General features: G+C 39.4%; 1 long non-coding RNA gene across 1 annotated transcript; it reads left to right on the top strand.

Moving 5' to 3' along the window:
• Window positions 1–291: 291 nt before the first annotated feature.
• Window positions 292–5,833, top strand: LOC126931783 (uncharacterized). The gene is made up of 3 exons (XR_007717920.1): window positions 292–1,001; window positions 1,716–1,820; window positions 2,083–5,833. It is a non-coding gene; the product is annotated as an uncharacterized LOC126931783 (long non-coding RNA).
• Window positions 5,834–7,294: the final 1,461 nt, after the last annotated feature.

Genomic DNA, 7,294 nt, shown 5'->3' with positions numbered 1-7,294 from the left:
AACCAGAAGAATAGATACCCACCCTCACTCTGAAAGCCACGTGCAAGGAAGCCATTAATGCCATCAATGCACACCCATCACCAGATCAGGCACTCAGATTCTAGGTCACAGTGGAGAAGGATAAGCAAATGGAATTATGAGCATAAATGGACATTGAATACACATGAGCTGTACAGAGGAGGGCACAGATACCTAAACAAAATCATATCCTGTTAGGAAAGAGGAAGAGGAATGCTCGTTAGACGTCTAACACAATTCACTATAAGTATTCTTTTTCAGAATAAGATTGTTCTGTTTTGGTTTTAAATATAAATTATCTACAATTGAAGATATCTTTAATTTTTAAGTAAAATTCCTCCTCAAAGGAGAGGCACAAAAAGATAATAAAAAAAGCTGAACTGTCACTTCTTGATGAGAGATTCAGGGAAAGATGGATGTCTTGACCTTTCAGGGAAAAGTGAAGAAATCCATTCCCAGAAGGGATTGCAAAGGGAAGTGGCTGTTCCCTTGATAAGGCCAAAGAGGGCAAGCCTAATGAGGCCTAAGCCAGTTACATGGTGTAATTTACTGAATGGTGTTGGCTGCCTTGCAACGTTTCAAGGCAATCTTTTTGCAACACATGATTAGTAGGAAAAAGAGATTTGGATTTTGCCATTTTCCAAAGGAAACTTGACTACATTTAGTAATACAGAAAAATGTTCTCTTTGGAAAGGCTCATATTTCTATGCAAAGTGGTGTCCCAAGTCAGAATTTACACAATGTATTATTGCATAGTGTATGAGGATCAGCTAATTAGTTCTGAACTAAATGTCAAGATAAACAAACCCAACCTCTAAAGAACTCCAAGAAGCTCTGTGACTAAGTGTCACCATCAAGGACAAGAAGAGTCTACACCAGTGATTCTCAACACTGGCTACGTATTAGAACTTTTTGGGAGATTTGAAAATTTTCTGGGCCCAGCTTCCACCCAGAGCAATTAAATAGGAGTCTCCTTCAGTAAGGTACAGGCATTGGTACTTTTTAAAAAGCTCTCCAAGTGATCCTCATCTGCTTCCAGGGTTGAGAAGCTCTGGTCTATAGGACGTCTGTATTTCCAGTAGATGCAGCATGCTCAAATCAATCAGATCAGTTGCTGTGCTGATGCGTCAATTCAGTCCAAGTAGCCATGTTAGCATGTAGAGCCTATGACTGTTTTGCTGTGTCTTTTAGCCAGATATTGAGCCAGCACAATAGAGTGGTTAAAAAGGAGGGCTGCCTGGGGTCAAATTCTGCATCCACTCATGGGTTATGTGACTTTGGAAAAGTCACTTAACTCTTTTGAGGCTTAGTTCCATCATCTGTAAGATGGGGGCAATGGTAGGAAATACAACACAGATTGTGCTGAGTATTGACTTAGAAAATATTTATGGAAGTCTTAGAGCAGTGCCCATCACAGAGTGAGTCCTCACTAAATGTAGTCACGTGTCTAGATTTAAGCCAACTGGAAGTCCCAGGAGGATCCCTACACCTTGCCCACTGGCTTTGTAGAGTTCTGTCTGGCAGGGGGTTGGGGAGGAGAGGTTGTTGAAGTAACTGGATATTTTGGCCCCTCCCAATCCAGAATATATGCATCTATGAGATGCTTTGGAGTATTTCTGCATGACAGGTAAGGACTTTAAGAATGAAAACGACTACTATTTCTGCCAATAATTGTCACCGTTTATTGATTGCATCAGGTACCCTGTCAGACAGTTTCCATCTTCTCATAATCTTCACAAGAATCCTACAGAAACAAGATGTACACCCTGATTTACAGATGATGATCCTTCAGCCCAGAGATGGTGAGTAACTTTCCCAAGGTCATCCAGCTAATAAATGACCAAATTGGGATTTAAACCCAGGTGTCTCTCGCTTCAGACCTCATGCTTTTTAAACAAAGCCATGTTGCCTGCCTTCAATGACATTCTCCAACCTTAGGACTGTGGTAATTTCTTATCTTAGGGGGAAAACAAACAAAAAAAAACCCTAAAACAAAATCTCTGGCTGAACAAATGGGACGTGTCCTAAAGATGGAGCCTTCTCAGCAAATCTCTTCCTTTCTAGGTACCACAGGTCTAGAGAACAGAAGTTAAGGGCAGACATTGTGGAACTGGCTTTGGGCCGTGAAGAGTAAGTAAACCCGTTATGTAGTATTCTGGGATCCAGAGCCTTCCCTGGAAGGGGACATTTTTAAAGGGAATATTTTTCATCATGCAGGGTGGGCCAGCAGGTAATGTTGCTCCATGAAGAGAGGGCAGTGTCTGCCTTTGGTGCTCCTCTGAAGATGGGCTCTCTTTACTGATGGGTTCAGTGGTTGGGAGTGATCAGTGGGCGGAAGGCTGCTCACAGCCCATCTCTTAAGAAGTTAACATAAGTCAATCCATACAATTAGTTCAGAAACCCACTACCTACCTACTCCTGGGAAGGCTACCAGAACTATTATAATCTCACTTTCTTCTGGCCCAAATGGAGATAGATACTTGGTCACACGTGCATCTTTACTGAGTTTAAAAGTGCTTATGTGAAGTATCTTACAAACATAACATTTTTAATCACATTTATAAAAATATATTTAATGAACTCATCACAATGACAAAATGTCGATAATAATAGCCTAGGTTTGTTGTTTTTTTTTAATGTGCCAAGCTTTACATATATTAACCCACTTAAGCCTTACTATAACTCTATGAAGTATTGACCTATTTTTTCAGCTGAGGAAAGTGTAGCCCAGAGATGCTGAGTAATTGCGTGATGGATTGTGTGGTATTTCTCTATTATCTATCAGGACCCAACAGGAACAGAAGGAATACTCAAATTGACTAAACTGGGAGGAATTCATTATGGGGACTGGATACAAGCAATGGGCAAGTCGTAAAAAAAATATATATATAAAAGGAATAGGCAAAGCCCCACCCCTAAGCTTAAATGGAAAGAAAGACCTTTAACAGTAGCTGTTACATTGAGTAGAGGGAGGTAGCCAGGCCACATGGCCCAGCAGGGAGGCAGCTAGGGGAATAAATATGCCAATCACTCCCCTCTTTCCCTCTGATCTCCTGCAGCACTCTCCATCGGCTGAACCCAACTGGAAGTCAGAGGGCAAAGGGTCCATGACTCAGTCCATTCAGGCTGACCCGCCTGGGACTCAGAGCAGAGCAGACAAGGGTGGGGAAGGAAAACTAATGCACTTGGAGAAGCAAACGGGAAATATTCAGGCACATCTGACATCAGTTTGGCCAATCAGCTCCCCTCTCTCTGACTGTGAACACAGAGATACAGAAACTGTCATTAGAAATGAATAATGTTAATGATCCATGACAGAAAGCTCGTGAATTTAGCTTGTGAATTTCTGCTGCTGAGGAGGCTTGAGCTGCTTTCATTCCTTCTACACATCGGGATGGGAACTCCCCAGTGCCTTTCTGATACATGGTTACTTCTGCTTCACCTAATCAAAGGCACTTACTGCCGCTCAAAACCTGAGGCCTCCAACTGAACAATGCCCAGGTTTTCTCTCCGTCACCTCCTGTTCTCTAGTATGAGTAGTTAGATTACTGCTTTTATGTCTGTCTTCCCAACTACAGTCCACAAAATGGCTCATATTTAACAGTAATACAAATAAAGAGAAAAAGGAGAGAAGACAAGAACAAAAAGTAATGATTTTAGAAACTTGGAAAGTAGAAACTTCTTTGGTATGCTGCTGTTGAAAACCACTGGTCTCACCTTCCACTTTCTCACATTGCTGTTTCAGAGAAAAACTCAGTTATACTTAATTATAGAGCTGTAATTTTTATAGGGTTGGTTATTCTGGTTAGCCAAACTTACTGGTTATCTGTTGAGAGCCTTTGAATTTTAATTCTAGCTGACACATTTGTTAAAATATTATTAGCTTTCCTTTCTTCCTTAATGAGTACTGAATCTTCCCGGAGAAAAAGCTCCCAGTCATTTACCTGGAATTTTTATACATATTTGCAGCAGTTCTTTGAGCTCCCTAAAGAACGTAATTAGAAACATAACATTCACTCAGATTTTCTGCCCTTCTTTGTAATAAGTCAATGAGCCAGTCATTTATTCCACAAATATTTGTTGATACCTATTGCGTGCCTGTCTCAGCAGTTCTCCGAGCAGGGGCTACAAAAATACAAAGACTGTCTTTTCATGAGGAGCAACTTGGAGTCTTAGCTCTTGGTACTCCCTCTGTCTAGTAATATCCCTTTTTATACTTAGTATTTTAATAAATAACTTTTCCTCAAATTATTTTAAAACACATAGTAACAGAAAAAAATTATTTATTTATTCTACTTTCTCTTAATTACCCCTGTGGGGAGCTTGGCAGGGCAGACTCTGGGTTTCCAGCCAAGGTCTTTCTGTCCACCTGGGGGCAGCAGACCCTCACACAGAAAAGTACCTTGAAGGAAGCAATTGGCTTTCTGAGCTCCTGACTTTCAAACACAAGTCTTCAAAATTGTGGATCCATGAATATTCTAAAGACTTATACTCGAAAGATGCTTCCAAAATCAAATAAATTTGGGTTGAACCAAATTCAATAGGTTTAAACCCTGCAGGACTTCTCACAATGTTTAATATACTTTTTTTCTTTTCTTTTTTCTTTTTTAGACAGAGTCTCACTCTATTGCCAGGCTGGAGTGCAGTGGTGTGATCTTGGCTCACTGCAACCTCCGCCTCCCAGGTTCAAGTGATTCTCCTGCCTCAGCCTCCCGAATAGCTGGGAGTACAGGTGCCCAGCGCCACGCCCAGCTAATTTTTATTTTTAGTAGAGATGGGGTTTCACCATGCTGGCCAATCTGGTCTCGAACTCCTGACTTCAGGTGATCCACCCGCGTTAGCCTCCCAAAGTGCTGAGATTACAGGTGTGAGACACTGCGTTCGGCCTAATATACTTTTGTTGTACAAAGTACGATGGCATACTTGCTCTGTGACTGGCTCTGTGCAAAGTACATTACCCACAGTGGCCTATTTAAACTTGGCAATAACCCTATGAGATAGGCACTAATTGTGTTCCCCATTTTACAAATGAAGAAACAGAGGCACAGAGCTTGTAAGTGGTGGCTGAGTTTGCGGTTTGGGCCATCTGGTTACAGAACTTGCATGTTTAATCATGACACCATAATGCTGTGGAATGGGAAAGTCCAAGAGGGGGAATTTGACATTCAGTGTTTCCTAAATTTATTTCTTCTAATTGACATCGAGGACAAGTATGTAATGGGGTACTCTGATAAATGCTTCAATAAAGCAATGGCTTTATGCCACCCCTCTTTAAAATATAACTAAAAATGTAAGTCCACAGGCCCATCATATAATTGAACAGGTAATGACTGAATTTTGATTTGATGGGAAGACTCTTATCATGTTAATCTAAGTTCTCAAAGTGAATGCCACTAAACCAAGACCCTTCAGTGTATTTGAAGTATGTACAATACCAGTCAGAACTGGGACTTCTCAGGAAGAAAAAAGGGTATATGGCACACAGGTAAGAATAGAAAGCCACAGGTCTAGCAGGGAAGCTAAATATGGTGTGGAATATGTTGGGGAGATGGAAAAAATGCTCACTTGTTCATGGAAGTTCGAAAATAAGACTGAGATTCTAAATAATGCTGGAGTATTGCAGCTGGAACAAGCATGACACCTATGGCCAACTCAAGGCCTTTTTAGCATAAATCTAAAACAATTAAGGGATAATATGCCAGCGGGTTGATGCCAGCTAATACTGATGGTTACCTTAAACAATATTTTCTAAGCTTCGGTTTTTTACATACCAACTTCATGATTTTTTTCTATCAAGATACCACTACTATTATTTATCTAGCATTTTTAAAATTGTCTTATATCTTTGCTTAAATTTATTTTTTAAACCTTAATATCTGAGAATTCATGATTTTGAAGGAACAATTATATTGTTCTAATATATAAATTTTAAAGTTAATATCTTTATTCCATCTAAAGTGTTATGTGTACTATTCTTTGGAAATCATTTTCTAAAGGATTAAAAACTTGCAAATGTTGGAAAAAAAGGAAAAGGGAGAATTAAGACTGAGTTAAAGAAGGTGAAAACAAAGTTGAAGAATAAGAATAAAGGTTAGACATGAAATATACTTGTCTCTAATTTGAGGTACAGCATGAAATTCTTTTTGTAGATTGTTCTAAAAATATCAGTTGTTCTTTTCCTTGTATTTTAATTGAATGATTAAATAAACAGATGACCTAGTTTCATTAACAGTATCTTTTTCTTAGTTGTGTCTGATAACTGCAACAAAAGTATCAAATACTCCTCATATAAATTATCAAATCAAAAGGTTATTCATTATATGGAATGTTTTGTTTATAACCATCTGCATTGCAGCTTTGAGTTAACATTAGCTTGGCTGGCTTTTATTTTTATTTTTTTGAGACAGAGTCTCACTCTGTCACTCAAGCTGGAGTGTGGTGGCACAATCACAGCTCACTGCAACCTCAACTTCCTAGACTCAGCCTCTCAAGCAGCTGGGACCACAGGTGCCTGCCACCATACCTGGCCAATTTTTTGTTATTATTTGTAGAGATGAGGGTCTCCCTGTGTTGTCCAGGCTGGTCTCAAACTCCTGGGCTGAAGTGATCCTCCCACCTTAGCCTCCCATAGTGCTGGGATTACAGGTGTGAGCTGCTGCACCTGGCCTTGGGTGACATTTTAGAAATCAGCTTTGAATTTTTAAAAACTCATCTTGTGCTTCCAATAAGGAAAAGACATATTAATGTACTACAAAGTTCACTTTATTAAAGAATATTTCATCATTCCATTGATTACCCATGGCACCAAACATTCTTCCATATTGACATTAGACATAGAAATTGAAACACAGATGACTAAACCTGTTTCAACAAAATGTGAATCAACAGATTATTTGATAAGAGCAAGAGACATCCCCTACAGCAGTACTCTCCACATAACTTTCCATGATGATGGTAATATTCCACACCTGCACTGTCTAATTCAATAGCTTCTAGTTACATGTGATCACTGAGCACTTGAAATGTCTCTAGTATGCCTAAATAACTGAGTTTTTATTTTATTTTATTTTATTTTAATTCATCTAAATTTAAGTGTAAATGACCATGGGTGGCCAGTGGCCTACACAATGAAATGTGGAGCCCTGTAGGGTAGCAAACCTTTTGCTCAGGATCCTATCTTTTAAAGAGGGTTTGGAGAAAATTCATTCACATTTGACTCCTTTTTTTAATAGAGGAAGTCTCATTTATGCCTATATTTTAATAAAATGGCTTCAAC

The sequence above is a fragment of the Macaca thibetana genome, chromosome 11 (assembly GCF_024542745.1).
Source record: "Macaca thibetana thibetana isolate TM-01 chromosome 11, ASM2454274v1, whole genome shotgun sequence".
Lineage (NCBI taxonomy): Eukaryota > Metazoa > Chordata > Mammalia > Primates > Cercopithecidae > Macaca > Macaca thibetana.
Note: the sequence above shows the minus strand (reverse complement) of the source record. Positions and strands in the feature narration are given on the sequence as shown.